This window comes from Hylobates moloch, unplaced genomic scaffold, assembly GCF_009828535.3.
Source record: "Hylobates moloch isolate HMO894 unplaced genomic scaffold, HMol_V3 SCAFFOLD_6, whole genome shotgun sequence".
NCBI classification, from domain to species: Eukaryota; Metazoa; Chordata; class Mammalia; order Primates; family Hylobatidae; genus Hylobates; species Hylobates moloch.
Window position 1 is genome coordinate 131,890,377 of NW_026652281.1, and position 18,896 is coordinate 131,909,272.

The following is an 18,896-nucleotide window of genomic DNA, read 5'->3' on the forward strand; positions in this document are numbered from 1 at the left end:
GCTAGCAGTGATTTTTGGAAAAAAAAAAAAAAAAAATAGGCTTGTTGTTCTTCCTGAAACCAGACAAATTGATTTGAAAACTTACATGGAGAGATAAATGTACAAGAATAGCTAGAAAAATGCCAGAAAAGAAAAAGAATGGTGGAAGGGAGGGGGCTACTAGGTCTACCAACTACAAAAAATGTATGATAATGCTTTTTTAAGAGACAGGGTCCCACTACGTTGCCCAGGCTGGTCTCAAACTCCTGGACTCAAGGTATCCTCCTGCCTTGGCCTCCCAAAGTGCTGGAATTACAGGCATGAGCCACTACACCTCACCAAAAATGTATTATAATGCTTTTCAAAAAACTTATTTATGCTCTCTTCATTTCTCCCTTTTATTAGAGAGCTGTTGCTGTAAGAGAAAAAAATGAACTTACCCAGAACTCAAAGAGTAGTTCTAGCAAGTCGGTTTGGTTTGGTCTTTTTTTTTTTTTGAGACAGAGTCTTGCTCTGTTGCCCAGGCTGGAGTGCAGTGGCGCAATCTCGGCTTACGGCAAGCTCCGCCTCCCGGGTTCACGCCATTCTCCTGCTCAGCCTCCTGAGTAGCTGGGACTACAGGCACCCGCCACCACACCCAGCTAATTTTTTGTATTTTTAGTGGAGACAGGGTTTCACCGTGTTAGCCAGGATGGTCTCGATCTCCTGGCCTTGTGATCTGCCCGCCACAGCCTCCCAAAGTGCTGGTTTGCTCTTTAGTATTATTTGTTGGTTGGTTTAAAAACGTGGACCAAGATTTTTCTGAAACCAATCAACAGTTCTATGGAAAAGAAAAAGGATATGAATATCAGGCATTAACTTCCTTTAAAAATGCAACCTAACAAGAATTGGCTAGAAGGACAATCATTAGAAATATGTCTGAGGGCCAGGTGCGGGCAGCTCATATCTGTAATCCCTGCACTTTGGGAGGCCAAGGTGGGTGGATCATCTAAGGTCAGCAGTTCAAGACCAGCCTGGCCAACACGGCAAAACCCCATCTCTACTGAAAACACAAAAATTAGCCAGGCGTGGTGGTGCATGCCTGTTGTCCCAGCTACTCAGGAGGCTGCGGCAGGAGAATCGCTTGAACCCGGGAGGCAGAGGTTGCACTGAGCCAAGATCACACCACTGCACTCCAGCCTGGGCAACAGAGCAAGACTCCATCTCAAAAAAAAAAAAAAGAAGGAAATACGTCTGAGGCTGGGTGCAGTGGCCCACGCCTGTAGTCCCAACACTTGGGGAGGCCAAGGCAAGAGGATTATTTGAGTCCAGGAGTTTGAGACCAGCCTGGGCAAACATAGAGACACCCTGTCTCTACAAAAAATAAAAAATAAAAATAAATTAGCCAGGTGTGGTAGCACATGCCTGTGGTCCCAGCTACCTGAGAGGCTGAACTGGGAAGATCACTTGAGTTTGGGAGATGGAGGCTGCAATGAGCCATGATCATGCCACTGATCCAGCCTGGATGACAGAGTGTGACCTTGTCTCAAAAAAAAAAAAAAAAAAAGAATACTGGCAATAAATATTTTATGTTTTTATATGGTTGAAATTTTGGACCATATATGAATGTACTAGTTGCTCAAAAATTTTAAATTTAAATAATAGTAATTGAAACTTAGATGACAAATTCTCCTCCATCACTCTGTCATCCCTGGTAGACAGCACCTGTCATTCCCAGCATCTTTCACCCGAGCCTAACTAAACTCATAGACCCAACCACAGACAGCACTCAAGGCAGGCGCACCAGTCCAGAGAAGCTAGCAGATGTTATCCCATTGGCCATCCCTATTAGGTAGTGTCATAACCTGGCTAGAGAGGAGCACTACAGATCATCTGGTCCCACCATGTTACAAGGATGAAAGAACCTAGACAAGAAGAGGCAGGTGACCTCCCAGAGTCTATAGATGATAAGTAGCAGAGCCAGGCTTAGGACCCAGGTTCTAAACTGGACTTTTTGCCACTGATTTCCATCTCTACAGATGTTTTATTCTTTTATATATGATTGTACTTGGTTTTATTATTCTAAATGCATGTTTACCAGCTATGACTTTAGGAAATAACTGCTCTCCTTTGACCCATTTTTTTTATTGTTTTTAACAACTAGGAGATGGGGGTCTTGAACTCCTGGCTTCAAGCAATCCTCTTGCCTGGCTTCAAGCAATCCTTTTGCATAAGCCTTCCAAAGTGTTGAAATTACACCCATGAACCCTTTTTTTAAATTGATTTCTTTTAGGAGATGGGGTCTCACTATGGTGTCCAAGCTGGACTCAAACTCCTGGGCTCAAGGGATCCTCCTGCCTCAGCCTTCTGAGTAGCTGGGACTACAGGTGTACACCACCATGCCTAGCCTCATTCACATGTCTTTTTTTTTGAGACAGGGTCTTGCTCTGTTGCCCAGGCTGGAGTGTAGTAGCATGATCATGGCTCACTGCAACCTCTGCCTCCCAGGCTCAAGCCTCCTAGACTCAAGCAATTCTCCCACTTCAGTTTTCTGAGTAGCTGGGAATACAGACTACAGGCACATACCACCATACCCAACTAATTTTTGTATTTTTTGTAGAGACAGTGTCTTACTACATTGCCCAGGCTGATCTCAAACTTGTGAGCTCAAGCGATCCTCCCGCCTCGGCCTCCCAAAGTGCCAGGATTATAGGCATGAGCCACTGTGCCCAGCCCACATTTTTTACAGATTACTTAGACTGAAGAAAGGAAGAGAGAATGGTGACCTATAAAGTGTCTTTCAGTATTTGAGGAGTTAGGACACCAGAAGGAGGTGATAAGCAAGCTCTTATCATTACCACTGTGAGTCCCATTACAGCAGGAGGGGTACAGTTGGCTCAGAGGAAGAGCCTCTCAGGGAGAAATACCGAGGCATCTGATATCCTGCCAGGGAGACAGTGTCTGACTTGAGAGAAGGCACCAGGATGTTTGGTGTGGCGTAGGCCTAACCCCCACCTGGAGGCAGGGGAATGGGTTTCAGACACTCTAGATAATACAGGGCCCTGTCCACACCCCTAGGCCTGCTTTACCCATGCTCCCTTCCCCTGCTCCCTTCCCAAACATTCCTTGACTGACAGCAAGGGAAGCTACTGAGGCTTGTAAGTGTGCAGTTTCTGCCTCAATGCAAGTTCTAGGAAAACCAGAAAAAGAATTTAGTAGAGTGCAGCTGCAGGCGTTCCTTCACTCCAGGTTCTGATACTGAATGGCGGCTGGGATTCCTTTGTGGACTTGGGGGTTAGAGGGTGCTCTGTAGTCATATTCTGCACCGCCTGAGCTTCCAGAAGACAGCTGAGCAAGCATTTCAGGATGGTAAGTCTCAGCCTAAACCTATTGTAAACACCCTTGCCCCACAACTAGGACAACAGACATTATTTAATAAATTGGGCTTATGAAGATTCCAAACAATTATTCTTTAAATAATGATTTTCTCCACCCCCATTGTCTTAAGCAGTTCCTGTGACTTGATTCTGAGTTTGGCCCACATCTCCAAGGTGGATAAGGGTCCCTTCAGAGAAGCTGCCCTTCACACAGTGCTAGGATTCTGGGATGAGGCAAAGTCATATTCTTTTTTTCTTTATTTTTTTTTTTGAGGCAGTCTCACTCTGTCGCCCCAGGCTGGAGTGCAGTGGCACGATCTCGGCTCACTGCAACCTCCGACTCCCCAGTTCAAGCGATTATCCTGCCTCAGCCTCCCAAGTAGCTGGGATTACAGGGGTCTGCCACCACGCACAGGTAATTTTTTTGTATTTTTAGTAGAGTCGGAGTTTTGCCATGTTGGCCAGGCCAGTCTCAAACTCCTGATGTCAGATGATCCACCTGCCTCAGTCTTCCAAAGTGCTGGGATTACAGGCATGAGCCACCGTGCCTGGCTTGTGTCATTTTCAGCCTGGCACTTTGTTTGCTGTCTGGAGTCCCCAAAAGCATGGATCATTAAGCACAAGAGAGGTAGTGGTGTTAGGTACTTTTAGGGCTAAACCTATCAAATGTTTCATTTCCCCCACTCTTTTTGTTTTTTTGTTTTGTTTTTTTGTTTTGTTTTGTTTTTGAGATGGAGTCTCACTCTGTCACCTAGGCTGGAGCATAGTGGCACAATCTCAGCTCACAGCAACCTCCACCTCCTGGGTTCAAGCAATTCTCCTGCCTCAGCCTCCCTAGTAGCCGAGATTACAGGCATGCACCACCATGCCCGGCTAATTTTTTTGTATTTTTTTTTTTTAGTAGGGATGGGGTTTCACCATATTGGCCAAGCTGGTCTCTAACTCCTGACCTTGTGATCCACCTGCCTCAACCTCCCAAAGTGCTGGGATTACAGGCGTGAGCCACTGCACCCAGCCGTTTGTGTGTTTTTTTTTTTTTGAGACAGAGTCTCGCTCAGTCACCCAGGCTGCAGTGCAATGGTGCAATCTCGGCTCACTGCAACCTCTGCCTCCCAGGTTCAGGCAATTCTCCTGCCTCAGCCTCCCGAGTAGCTAGGATTACAGGCATGCACCACCATGCCCAGCTAATTTTTGTATTTTTTTTTTTTTTTTTAGTAGAGACGGGGTTTCACCATTTTGGCCAGGATGGTCTCAATCTCCTGACCTCGTGATCTGCCTGCCTCGGCCTCCCAAAGTGTTGCAATTACAGGTGTGAGCCACTGCGCCCAGCCCTTTTTTTTAAAAAAAAATAGAGATGGGGTCTTGCTATGTTGCTGAGGCTGGTCTCTAACTCCTGGGTTTAAGAGATCCTCCTGCCTCAGCCTCCCAAGCACTGGCATTACAGGCATAAACCACCAGGCCCAGCTCAAATATTTTAATGACAAGGAACCAAGTGTCAAAAGAAACACCTCAACTTGGGAAATACTTGGGAGATCTAAATGTCTGCAAACCATTTGAAAACAGGCAGCGCCTTCATGTCAATGTGGATTTCCCTCTTCAGTGTTTGTTAGGAAGTATAAAAGGTTCTGTTGACCCTGTTGAGATAACCATCCTGTTTGGGAAGGGAGTAGAGAGGATTTGGGGTTTGTTTGCTTTTCAAGCTTACAGAACTCTTTTTGCTGTGCCATGCCACAGGGAACTTCACTCACAAGTCCCAGTCTCCTAGCCTTTTCCCTGTCTTATCAACTCCATTATCTTTGCTAAGAGCTTGCAAAGCAAATGAGACATGGCCTTTGATCTTTAGGAGCTCATCCATTCCTTCCAAAAACATTTATGAACTTACTATGTGCAAGGAGCTGTAGAAAGTGCTGAAGATGCAAAAATGAGAAACTCTCAATCTGGATACATATTCATCATTCCGAAATTTATATCCAAAGTACTGGGCTAGAGGTCTATGCCAGAGCTAAGAAACTACTAGACAGGTAGGAGATCTGGTACACCAAGAAATCTCTAGGAAGACAGTGTCCAGGCTTTCTTCATGCTCTTGGATACATGGTCTCCAACTTCAAAACTGAAACTTTCTTCCCAGACTGCATTTTAGCTTATCCAAAGAATGCTGTTTTTAGTCAGACCATAGTTAAACAAGATAGAAGAGAAAAAAATATTTAACAGTCTGCCACATGAATACCAAAATAGCCACTGAAGACATTCCTTACTCCATTATTTAGTTGTTAAAGAAGCAGTATACTTTTTATGAGGCTATAGATGATGATTCCAATAAAGAAATAAGTTTGGCTGGGCACGGTGGCTCATGCCTATAATCCCAGCACTTTGGGAGGCCGAGGCAGGAGGATTGCTTAAGCCCAGGAGTTCAAGACCAGTCTGGGGTCGGGTGCAGTGGCTCATGCCTGTAATCCTAGCAATTTGGGAGGCTGATTATTTGAGGTCAGGAGTTCAAGACCAGCCTGGCCAACATGGCGAAACCCTACCTCTACTAAAAATTAGCTGGGCATGGTGGCGGGTGCCCGTAATCCCAGCTACCAGGAGGCTGACACAGGAAAACCGCTTGAACCCAGGAGGTGGAGTCTGTAGTGAGTCAAGATTGCGCCACTGCACTCCAGCCTAGGCAACAGAGTGAGACTCTGTCTCAAAAAAAAAAAAAAAAAAAAAAAAGACCAGCCTGGACAACATAGTGAGACCCTGTCCCTATAGAAAATTAAAAAGATTAGGTGGGACGATCACTTGAGCTGGGGAGGTGGAGGCTGCAATGAGCTATGTTTGCACCTCTGCATTCCTGCCTGGATGACAGAGCAAGATCCTGCCTCCAAAAAAAAAGAAACAAGTACACATAGAGACTGAGTCAGATAAAGACCAAAACTGAAATAAGTGCACAGAAGTTTTGCCTCTCTGGAAGAAGTGGTATGCTTTCTTATGGTGTACAAAGAAAATTGGACAATCCATTTTTCCCCCTCTTTTTAAAGCACCTGTTTATTTTCTCTACAAATCACACCTTTCCCACCAAAATGATATAGGTTATTGTCTGATGGTTTCTCATCAGTTTTTATTTATTTGAAGCTGTTCTATGTATCCTTTTATTGGAAACTACCTCAAACCCTTTTGACACATAGGCTGGGTATAAAGTATAAATAAACAGAATCAGATATTGAAATTGAAAACAAAAACCCAGAGGAACTAGGATGACTGTCAGTACAATAAGATCTTGGCTCTGGAAGAAGGCAGCTCTGGTTCACTCTACAGGGCAGAGTGCTGATCATGCCCACTGTGTCCATGTTATGGAAACTGGGTATTGCTCAGACTGAGTGATTAGGGGCTGATAAGTATGTTTGACACTGGACTCCTATGCTCCACGTACGCCTTCTGGCCAAAGGGAAAATGACTGCTTACTTTCTGGTGGTGAGAAGGCTTCTTGGCTGTAAGAGCAGCAGCATTTATCTGTTGACATCTCATTTCATTAGAACCAACGAAGCATTTCCTGACATGTCGTTTATTCTTTAGTTACGCCAATATGGCCATATGCCATCTCCAGAGATACTTATCTAGGTGCTGAGTCCTCCAACTGTATTGTTCTGCTGAATATTTTATGCCAAAGCAGCTTGCTTTCTGTGCCTCTCTGCCTGCCTGCAGACATGTTTTCAGTTTTACATGAACATGGTCAGTCAGAAAGGTTCTGGGGGAGACCTCAAACATGGTAGGCAGTGGGTCTTCACCCAAAGAAGCTCCTTAACACTGTTTGCTAATGATGGTGTTCAAGTTAGAAATTTTGGCAAATAAAACTAGCAACAACATTTACTAATACACTGAAGTACCATAGTCATTACTTTCTGTGACTTGACTAATTCTTTTTTTCTACCTTTTGGAGTGTGCCGTCTTAAGAACTGGAAGTTGGACTGGGCATGGTGTCTCATGCCTATCATCCCAGCACTTTAAGAGGCTGAAGCGGCAGGATCGCTTGAGTCAGCCTGGGAAACATAGTGAGGCCCTGTATCCACAAAGTATTAATATAAAAAAAATCAGCCAGGTGTGGTGGCTCATGCTGCAGCCTGGGCCACAGAGCAAGACTCTCAAAAAACAAAACAAAAAACAAAAAAACGAACTGGAAGTTGTATTAGAGCTCATCTATTCAGATGCCCCCATTTTCCATCTGAAGAAATGGAGGTGCAGAGATATTTAGTATTTGGCTTCAAATTGGACACCTATTTTTTTTTTTTTTTTAGGTGGAGTCTTACTCTGTTGCCAGGCTGGAGTGCAGTGGTGTGATCTCGGCTCACTGCAACCTCCGCCTCCCAGGTTCAAGCAATTCTTCTGCTTCAGCCTCCTGAGTAGCTGGGATTACAGGCATGCGTCACCACGCCCAGCTAATTTTTGTATTTTTTTTTTTTTTTTTAAGTAGAGACAGGGTTTCACCATGTTGGTCAGGATAGTCTCGGTCTCCTGACCTTGTGATCTGCCTGCCTCAGCCTCCCAAAGTGCTGGGATTACAGGCGTGAGCCACTGCACCCAGCCTGGACACATATTTAGTGGCAGAACTTGAATTCAGTGCTCATTATACCAACTGAGACTACAAAAGTATAGAATACATTGATGCTGAAGAACACAGGGTGAGTGTCAGGGATTGAAAGGGACATAAAAGCATAAGATTGGCCTGTATTAGCCATGAATAGTGAACTAGATAGTGTGTGTGTGTGTGTGTTTTAATGCCAAAGGACACGTTTTCTCTAAAGTACTAATTATTCTTTCAAGAAACATTTATCAGATGCCACAGACAATGCTAGACACAGGGGATAGAAAGATGAATAAGACATGCTTTTTGCCCTGTTTTATAAAATCGTATAACTTTGATTTTCCAGAGAAAGTAGGAGGATAATGGCATACTTATTTTAGAATGGAATGCATTCGGAGGACAGAAAGAAATGAAGTGCACTAAGAGTAAAGATTTTTTAAACATTTTTTTTTTTTTTAATTTTTAGAGATGGGGTCTCACTATTTTGCCCAGGCTGGTCTCAAACTCCTGGGCTTAAGTGATGTTCCCACCTCAGCCTCCCAAAGTGTTGGGATTACAGGCATGAGCCACCATGCCTGGCCAAAGATTCTAATATTTTACAACAATGAATGGATACTCCCTTAAAGCGAATTTGATATTCTATTGTGAGTTTATCCAAATTTTATTTATTTATTTATTTAGAGACAGGGTTTCACTCTGTCCAGGCTGGAGTGCAGTGACCCAGTCATGATTCACTGCAGCCTCGACTTCCTGGGATCAGGTGATCCTCCTGCCTCAGCCTCCCTAGTAGCAAATTAGATACTTTTTAGTGTGGTTCTGGTTTTTTGTTTGTTTTTTAGTGTGAACCAAGGATTTCATTTATTTTTTAGAGATAGCATCTTGCTTTGTTGCCCAGACTGAAGTGCAATGGCTCAGTCATAGCTCACTGCAGCCTCAATCTTCTATGGTCAGGTGATCTTCCCACCTCAGTCCTCTGAGTAACTGGGACTACAGGTCTGTGCCACCATGCCGGCGAATTTTTAAAAAATTTTTGTAAACATGGGGTCTCCCTATGTTGCCCAAGCTGGTCTTGGACTCCTGGGCTTAAGCGATCTTGGTCTCCCAAAGTGCTGGGATTCCAGGCATGAGCCACTCTGCCCTGCCTATGTGGTTTTGTTGAAAGCGGATGATTCTCGGTATGCAGGCTTTTTATTAAAGAATCCCCAATCTAGATAAATGACACAGTGAAGCTATAGCTAATGTTTACAACTTCAAGAATCTGAGTAAAGGACATGGGAATAAGGTGAGGCTGGAAGGAATATAGACGGTTTAATCTTGAATTTTATTTGTCTACAGCCCAACTCTTTCAGATTTTCTTTTTTCTTTCTTTCTTTTTTTTTTTTTTTTTTTTTTTTTGAGATGGAGTCTTGCTCATGTTGCCCAGGCTGGAGTGCAATGGCATGACCTTGGCTCACTGCAAGCTCCACCTCCCAGGTTCACACCATTCTCCTGCCTCAGCCTCCCGAGTAGCTGGGACCACAGGTGCCCGTCACCACGCCTGGCCGATTTTTTGTATTTTTAGTAGAGACAGGGTTTCACCATGTTAGCCAGGATGGTCTCGATCTCCTGACCTCGTGATCTGCCCGCCTTGGCCTCCCAAAGTGCTGGGATTACAGACGTGAGCCACCATGCCCGGCCTACTGAATGTTCCTATTTTATAGATATAAATACATCACCTTTATGTGAATGTGTATTGTTTTGTAAATAACTTATAAAATTATTGAGACAATTTACTCTTAGAGGGGGGAAAAAAAGACCTCATGTTCATCTGGTCTACCCCTTCCATTTTATAAGCTAAGAAGGAAACCCTAGATAGTAGAAGTGACTTGCTCCAAACTCCACATGGTTTCTGGCAAAATCTAGGCTTCTTAACACTTTGCCTAGTGCTGTATGTATTTTGGGAATAGCATAAATTCTATTTCACAAGAAATGACACAGGGAGAGGACAACTGACCCAAAGATTAGAACTCCCCTTACTTCAGCCTCTGCTCTCAGACTGTATGCTAGGAAGAAGCTGAGCAGTCGACCTCCAGGGCTGAGGAGACTGACCTGTAATGTAATTACACAGCTTAAAGCCTCTGGTGAAGAGGGTTTTGAGGAGCTGCTATGACTCAACATCTGTACTAATCTGAGGCTTATATAGAAGATAGAGTGGCCGATACTCATTTAAGAAGATGAAATGCGGCCAGGAGCGGTGGCTCACGTCTGTAATCCCAGCATTTCGGGAGGCCGAGGTGGGCGGATCACCTGAGGTCGGGAGTTTGAGACCAGCCTGGCCAACGTGGTGAAACTCCGTCTCTACTAAAAATATAAAAATTAGCCGGGTGTGGTGGTGCACGCCTGTAATCCCAGCTACTCTGGAGGCTGAGACAGGAGAATCGCTTGAACCTGGGAGGCGGAGGTTGCAGTGAGCCAAGATCATGCCACTGCACTCCAGCCTGAGCGCCAGAGCGAGAGTCTGTCTCCAAAAAAGAAAAAAACAAAAACAAAAAAAAAAACAAAGATGAAATGCGGCTGGGCATGTTGGCTCATGCCTGTAATCCCATAACTTTGGGAGGCTCAGGTGGGTGGATCACCTGAGGTCAGGAGTTGGAGACCAGCCTGGCCAACATGGTGAAACCCCATCTCTACTAAAAATACAAAAATTAACCAGGTGTGGTGGCGGGCACCTGTAATCCCAGCTACTTGGGGGGCTCAGGCACAAGAATCGCTTGAACCCAGGAGGTGGAGGTTGCAGTGAGCCGAAATCACGCCGCTGCACTCCAGCCTGGGTGACAGAGCGAGACTCCGTCTCAAAAAACAAAAAACAAAAACAAAAACAGAAGATGAAATGCATGAAAGGAAAGGTTAAAAATGATTCCCATGGGCCAGTTTTAGTAATACTCTCTTCACTCCTTTTGCTGCATGGTACTTGCACCCTTTGAGCTTACTGTTCTGCTTGATTGCATGTCCATGAGGCCGAGAACCTGCCTGTCTTGTTTACCACGAGATCCACAGAATCAAACCCAAGCCTGGCATGTAGCAGATACTCAAGAAGGATTTGCCGAATAAATAAGAGATACACGAATCAAAAGCATTGCTTTTTGCCCTCAAAAAGTGTTCAACATTTGCTATGGAACATTTTAGCGCCATTGCCTTGTGCTAATTACTTTCCTAACTAAAGTTAGAAGCTGATGCTCAGTGCATCTGTGTTTTAGCAAATTGAATTGAATCTGTATATCCCACTCAAAGAAATTTAATTGGAATTGCACATGAAACTGAAGCAACCCACAAATCAGCATCTTGTCTTGCTTGCCTTAAGCCCCAGAAGGTCCTGAAAGCCACTGTTCTATTGTTCATCTCCATCTACACACTTTACTATATGCCCTTTACCCAATAACCTTCGTGGAGTGTTTCCATAGGTACTATCAAGCCACTAACGATTTCACAACTGGAGCCACTATCGGTAAATCCAAGTATGTTGCATCAAAACAGTTTCGACCTACTTGTCTAGCTCATAGCCCACACATCTATCCAGAAATTTTAAAACTGTTGTATTTTGCCCCATACCTTCCAGGCGATGGCAGATTAGAGATGAGAAGCAATTAGGCAGCAGTTGCTTCCCCACAGTCTCTTCCAGTTTGTTCTGTCTCTCATTTGAGTTCTGACTTAGGAGTTGCTCCTTTACATGGTTTTAAAGTCAAACAATTACTTGTCCATTACAATCACCTGTCAATTGCTAGAAAAATTAGACTACTGAGGAGGTAGATGGTACAAACACAGACAGAAAATACAGACATTAGTAAGAGACAAGGAGGCGACTGCACTACAGAAATGTCCTAGGACACTGTTTGGAGGCAAATCTAACCCTGCCATAAGTAGAGAGGACAGGGTGGTGGCAGAGGTGAGAAGAGTGTGTTTTGCCCTTACTTTAAGTGAACTTGGACATGTCCTGACCTTTGCAAACACCACCCCTCCCCCGTAGTTCCCACTTACCTCTGCAGTGGGCTGTGTCCAAACTCCTCTGAGGTTCTTTCACAAGTCAAATCTAAGTTCCCTTCCCTTTCAGCCCCCGCTTTGGTGGCTGCTGCTGCTGCGGCTGTGCTGCAGGCTAATCTTGTTTTTGCTCGGGTGGGAGGTTGGCCATGGTGATCTCATTACAGAGCTGCGTACTGGCTTGGGCCAGGCACGTGATGAAAAAGTTTGGGTCTGTGTAGGCTGGAAACAAAACACCCTTCTTTCCAGAGGGCATGTCCTTAAAGTGGAAAGGAAATCTAAGCTCAAGCAGGAACTTGAAAAAAGTGCATGTGGCCAAACTCTGGGCTTCCCTCCCCCTGCCCCCTTTTTTTCTTTTAAAAAATTTTCTCCATCATCTGCAACTTAAGAAAATGTCGCTGTCCCATAGGAGGAGGCAGATTCAAGAAAAGATGTGGGTGTCAGATAATGGCAGGTAGTACAAGTTGATAAAAAGGTGACAGAGACCAGAGGATCTCATTTTCTTGTTTTTCATTGCTTCTTTTCCTGTGGAGGGCAGGCAAGGGAGGAGAGATGCATCAGCTATTTCTAGTGAGTCTAGATGCAGGAAAGGCACGCCTGTGGAGGATGAATTTGCACTGTGATTGAAATAGGGGAACTTAGGATACAGGACCCATGACATGAAGTGAGGAGCACTTTGGAAAAAGAGCTGCTTTTAAATTTCTGAAAACTTTTTAAATAAGCAAATGTGCAAATGATATAAAATACAATAGGGTCAAAAGAATGTACAACGAAAAGTCTTTTTTTTATTTCTCCTCAGTCCCCTTTTTTTCCTCCCAAGAGACAACCTCTGTGACCAGATTTTTGTATATCCTTCCAGAGCTTACATATGTAAATAGAAACGTGTAGGCCTTGTGCTTCTCCTTTAGCAACAGCACCATAGTATGTTTGTTGTGCACCTTGCTTTTTCCACTTAACAATCAAACATGGAGATTGGCTGGGCATGGTGGTGCTCACCTGTAGTCCCAACTATTTGGGAGGCTGAGGTCGGAGGATCACTTGAGCCCAGGTATTTGAGACCAGCCTGGGCAGCATAGGAAGACTCCTTTCTAAAATAAACAAAACTCAGAAACTTGGCTGGGCATGGCGGCTCACACGTATAATCTCAGCACTTTGGAAGACCATGGCGGGAGGATCACTTGAGGCCAGGAGTTCGAGACCAGCCTGGGCAACATAGCAAAACCCCATTTCTACTACATATACAAAAAATTAGCAGAGCTTACTGGCACATGTCTGTTATCCCAGCTACTCAGGAGGCTGAGGTGGGAGGATGGCTTGAGCCCAGGAGTTGGAGGCTGCAGTGAGCTATGATTGTGCCCTGCACTCCAACCTCAGTGACAGAGTGGGACCCTGTCTCTAAAAAACGAAACAAAACAAAAAAATGCCGGGTGCAGTGGCTCATGCCTGTAATCTCAGCAATCTTTGGAAGGCTGAGGCAGGAGATTTCTTTTTTTTATTTTTTGAGATGGAGTCTTGCTCTGTCACCCAGGCTGGAGTGCAATGGCATGATCACGGCTAACTGCAACCTCTGCCTCCCAGGTTCAAGCGATTCTTCTGCCTCAGCCTCCCAAAAAGCTGGGACTACAGGTGTGCGCTGCCAGGCCCGGCTAATTTTTGTATTTTTTTGTTTTAGTAGAGATGGGGTTTCACCATATTGGCCAGGCTGGTCTTAAACTCCTGACCTCGTAATCTGCCTGCCTCGGCCTCCCAAAGTGCTGGGATTACAAGCATGAGCCACCGTGCCTGGCCTGGCAAGAGAATTTCTTAAGCCCAGGAGTTAGAGACCAGCCTGGGCAACATAATGAGGCCCTGTCTCTAAAATAAATAAAACTGTCGACAACAAAACATGGAGACTGCTCCATATAGTACCCTTAAGAGCTGCCATGTTCTGTTAAATGGCTGCCTCCTGTCCCATTGTATAGATGTGTCATACTTTATTCGGCCAATAAAGGACCATGTCTTCCTCATTTTCCTTGCCTAATTCGTTGCACAAAGCAAGGGCTCAGTAAACATTCAATGCTTGCTCACAAATTAATTACATTTTGTACAACTTGTTCATGTTTTTCCTCATCTCTCCTTTCAGAGATACTAATTTTTTTCAATATTCCAGATATTGTAGAATGTCTATATTTTCCAGCTGACCAAGTCTATCTTGTGCACTGAATAAACCTGTGCTACCAGACTTCCAGGACTCACTTTAGTTTGGCTCCTCTCAGATGATATTATTTCCTATTCCCTCCTACTTTCTATTTTTTAATTTTTTTAATTTTTTTTTGAGATGGAGTCTCATTCTGTCACCCAGGCTAGAGTGTAGTAGCACGATCTTGGCTCACTGCAACCTCCACCTCCTGGGTTTAAGCGATTCTCCTGCCTCAGCCTCCAGAGTGGCTTGGACTATAGGCGCCTGCTACCATACCTGGCTAATTTTTTTTTTTTTTTTTGTATTCTTAGAAGACACAGGGTTTCACCATGTTGGCCAGGATGGTCTCGAACTCTGACCTCAGGTAAGAGTTCTGGGGTTACAGGCATGAACCATTGCACCTGGCCTATTTTTAAAAATTTCTTGGCTGGGCGTGGCCTAGCACTTTGAGAGGCCGAGGCGGGCAGCTCACGAGGTCAGGAGATCGAGACCATCCTGGCTAACATGGTGAAACCCTATCTCTACTAAAAATACAAAAATTAGCCAGGCATGGTGGCAGGCGCCTGTAGTCCCAGCTACTCAGGAACTGAGGCAGGAGAATCGCTTGACCCCAGGAGGCAGAGGTTGCAGTGAGCCGAGATTGGGCCACTGCATTCCAGCCTGGGTGACGGACAAAGCAAGACTCCATCTCAAAAAAAAAAAAAAAAAAAAAAAAATTTCTTTAGATACAGGGTTTCACTCTGTCACCCAGGCTGGAGTGCAGTGGCTCAACTATGGCTCACTGCAGTCTCAACCTTCTGGCCTCAAGTGATCCTCCCACCTCAGCCTCCCAAGTAGTTGGACTACAGGCACACACCACCATGCCCCACTAATTAAAAAAAATTTTTTTTGGAGAGACAGAGTCTGGCTGTGTTGCCCAGGCTGGTCTTGAACTCCTGACTCAAGCAATCCTCCTGCCTCAGTCTCCCAAATTGCTGGATTACAGGTATGATTCACTGTGCCTGGCCTCCTTCCTACTTTCTAATGCCAAGCATCACTGTCATGTGCAAACATTTATTGTTCACTTACTATGATGTGCAGAAACTTTTTTTTCCTATTTCCTATTGTCTCCATGTCCATATCTTTGCTTACGCTAATCCTCTCACCCGGAATTTCCTTCCTGTTCCTGTCAAGTATTGTGCCTCCAGTTCTTTTCTCTCTCTTTTTTTTTTAAGAGATGGGGTGTTGCTATGTTGTCCAACCTTGTCCCAAAATCTTGGCCTCAAGTGATCCTCCTGCCTCAGCCTCCCAAAGTGCTTTAGCCTCCCAAAGTGCTAAGATTACAGGTGTGAGCCATTGTGCCCAGCCTAATTCTTTTCTTCTTGAACTTTTTTAGCTTAAGTGGTCAACACTCCCTGGAGTAGCAGGTACTTTTTTCCCTATAATCATTTCATATAGGGTCTTTATGTATTTCCATGGCAGTAATAACTCTGGCACTAATAATACTGGTCTTCAGTAAATAGTTGATTGCTGAGCAAGCCTTATAGAGAAGAGCATCTCTCTAGTGAGAAGCTCTCCAGCTTTCCTGGGTTTTCTCTCCGTCCTATCTTTTTTTTTTTTTTGAAATGGAGTCTGGCTCTGTTGCCCAGACTGGAGTGCAATGGGATGATCTTGGTCCACTGCAAACTCCACCTCCCAGGTTCAAGCGACTGTCTTGCCTCAGCCTCCTGAGTAGCTGGGATTACAGGCACCTGCCATCATGCCCGGCTAATTTTTGTATTTTTGTAGAGACTGGGTTTCACCATGTTGGCCAGGGTGGTTTTGAACTCCTGACCTCAGGTGATCCACCCCCCTCGGCCTCCCAAAGCGCTGGGATTACAGGCGTGAGCCACCACGCCCGGCCAGCTGTGTGGTTCTTAAGGGGTCCCATTCATTTTATTTTTTTTATTTTTTATTTTTTTGAGACGGAGTCTCGCTCTGTCGCCCAGGCCGGAGTGCAGTGGCGCAATCTCGGCTCACTGCAAGCTCCGCCTCCCGGGTTCACGCCATTCTCCTGCCTCAGCCTCTCTGAGTAGCTGGGACTACAGGCGCCCGCCACCACGCCCGGCTAATTTTTTTGTATTTTTAGTAGAGACGGGGTTTCACCGTGGTCTCGATCTCCTGACCTCGTGATCCACCCGCCTCTGCCTCCCAAAGTGCTGGGATTACAAGCGTGAGCCACCGCGCCCGGCCCCCATTCATTTTATAACTAGTGTTTCTCAATTTTATTTATTTATTTATTTGAGACGGAATCTCACTCTCTGTCTCCAGGCTGGAGTGCAGTGGCACGATCTCGGCTTACTGCAACCTCTACCTCCCGGGTTCAAGCAATTCTCCTGCCTCAGCCTCCCAAGTAGCTGGGATTACAGGCACGTGCCACCACACCCAGCTAATTTTTTTGTATTTTTAGTAGAGAAGGGGTTTCACCATGTTGGCCAGCATGGTCTTAATCTTCTGACCTCGTGATCCGCCCGCCTCGGCCTCCCAAGGTGCTGGGATTACAGGCGTGAGCCACCGTGCCTGGCCTTCTCAATTTCTTAAACTTATACTCTCCTGCTGGGTGTGATGGCTCACGCCTGTAATCCCAGCACTTTGGGAGGCCGAGGCGGGCAAATCACCTGAGGTCGGCAGTTCGAGACCAGCCTGACCAACATGGAGAAACCCCGTCTCTATTAAAAATACAAAATCAGCCAGGTGTGGTGGCGCATGCCTGTAATCCCAACTACTCGGAGGCTGAGGCAGGAGAATGGCTTGAACCGGGAGGCAGAGGTTGCGGTGAGCTGAGATCGCGCTATTGCACTCCAGCCTGGGCAACAAGAGCGATACTCCGTCTCAAAAAAAAAAAAAAAATAACAACAACAACAACAAAAAAACAAAAACATATACTCTCCCAAATGAGATTTGTTCGAACCTGACTTTCTATAGTTTGCAGCTCAAAAACAATAGGGGCCAGGAGCAGCGGCATGCACCTGTAATCCCAGGTACTCAGGAGGCTGAGTGAGGAGGATTACTTGAGGCTGGGTGCCCAGGGATTCAAGACCAGCCTGGATAACGTGGCAAGACCCTCATCTCAAAAAGTAATAGAGTTTTCTTCTCAAATATGAAATGATATAACTGAATATATTCTTTTCCAACTACCCTCTCATTCATTTGGGGCTTCCTTCCGACTGGGAAGCAGTGACTTCTGGAAAATTATTCTAATTTTGCGACATCCATGAGTAGAGCATCATATCCAATGTTCAAAACATAACACTCTAGGCCGGGCACGGTGGCTCACGCCAGTAATCCTGGCACTTTGCGAGGCCAAGGCGGGCGGATGATGAGGTCAGGAGATCGAGACCATCCTGGCCAACACATTGAAACCCCTTCTCTACTAAAAAAAAAAAAAAATACAAAAAGTTAGCCAGGCGTGGTGGCGGGCGCCTGTAGTCCCAAGTACTAGGGAGGCTGAGGCAGGAGAAAGGCGTGAACTCGGGAGCCGGAGTTTGCAGTGGGCCGAGATTGCGCCACTGCACTCCAGCCTGGGCAACAGAGCGAGACTCTGTCTCAAAAAAAAAAAAAAAAAAAGTAACACTCTAACTCCTCCTAAAATACAATCCATCTGTGTTTGCTTTATATCTATTTTCAATAATTTGAGAAACAAACGCCCAGTTCTGGGTGAGGGGTGGTAGTGGGGCTGGACATGGTCTTTCCTGTTTGTTTTAGCACACACCAGGCCCAGTGCCACAGGAAAAAAACAAAATTCCAAGAAAGGATTGGGGAGGCCGCTTTTCATGTGAGTACTGCCTGCCTGTCAGCGCTAGCCGCTTCTGACTCTAACTACAAGTGGAAGAAAGCACGTTAGAAATCCACAGAACTGGCCGGGCGCGGTGGCTCACGCCTGTAATCCCAGCACTTTGAGAGGCTGAGGCGGGCGGATCACGAGGTCAGGAGATCAAGACCATCCTGGCTAACATGGTGAAAGCCCGTCTCTACTAAAAATACAAAAAAAATTAGCCGGGCGTGGTGGCGGGTGCCTGTAGTCCTAGCTACTCGGGAGGCTGAGGCAGGAGAATGGCGTGAACCCGGGAGGCGGAGCTTGCAGTGAGCCGAGATCGCGCCACTGCACTCCAGGCTGGGTGACAGAGCGAGACTCCGTCTCAAAAAAAAAAAACAAAAAAAACCCACAAAACTGACTGGTGGATGGGGGACTTGCTTGCCTTCTTTATCAGTGTATTCCTCAACCAAATCACTGTTTATTTATTTTTTATTTTTTGAGACGGAGTCTTGATCTGTCACCCAGGCTGGAGTGCAGTGGCACGATCTAGGCTCACTGCAACCTCCGCCTCCTGGGTTCAAGCAATTCTCCCTGCCTCAGCCTCCCGAGTAGCTGGGATTACAGGTGCCCTCCACCACGCCCTGCTAATTTTTGTATTATTTAGTATAGACAGGGTTTTGCCATGTTGGCCAGTCTAGTGTTGAACTCCTGACCTCAGGTGATCCGCCTGCCTCGGCCTCCCCAAGTGCTGGGATTACAGGCTTAGTGAGCCACCGCTCCCGGCCCCAAATCGACTGTGTTAGAGCAAACTGAGACATGCCATTTATTGAACGCTCTTTTCTATCTTCCTCGGTGCGGGGTGTTTTTCCAATTATTAACTATTTAATCTTCACAAGCTCACGACAGCCATTCGTAACCTAATTTTGCAGATAAGGAGCTAGACACTCATTTGGAAGGGAGAAGAGGAGGACTGGAGTTCAGAAAGTGCATTTGATGCTCTTATCCTGGAGGCTGGAGCTAGTTCACCTCCCT

The 18,896-nt window shown here is 45.6% G+C and overlaps 2 protein-coding genes across 10 annotated transcripts in view; one reads left to right on the top strand and one right to left on the bottom strand.

The window, feature by feature from the left end:
• FAXDC2 (fatty acid hydroxylase domain containing 2) overlaps nt 1–12,278 on the bottom strand; it is a 31,160-nt gene extending 18,882 nt beyond the window's left edge. The window contains exons 1-2 of one of the 3 annotated variants that reach the window (XM_058440074.1): nt 11,911–12,278; nt 11,485–11,596 (exon numbers count right to left, since the gene is read on the bottom strand). The gene's annotated coding sequence lies outside the window, so the exon portion shown is untranslated. Of the gene's footprint in view, nt 1–11,484; nt 11,654–11,910 lie in introns of all 3 variants that reach the window. The other 2 variants (XM_058440073.1, XM_032158458.2) reach the window with 2 other exon arrangements.
• CNOT8 (CCR4-NOT transcription complex subunit 8) overlaps nt 3,262–18,896 on the top strand; it is a 42,482-nt gene continuing 26,847 nt past the window's right edge. For 2 of the 7 annotated variants that reach the window (XM_032158465.2, XM_032158469.2), the window contains exon 1: nt 3,268–3,327. The gene's annotated coding sequence lies outside the window, so the exon portion shown is untranslated. Of the gene's footprint in view, nt 3,328–18,896 lie in introns of all 7 variants that reach the window. The other 5 variants (XR_009213873.1, XM_032158461.2, XM_032158459.2 and 2 more) reach the window with 5 other exon arrangements.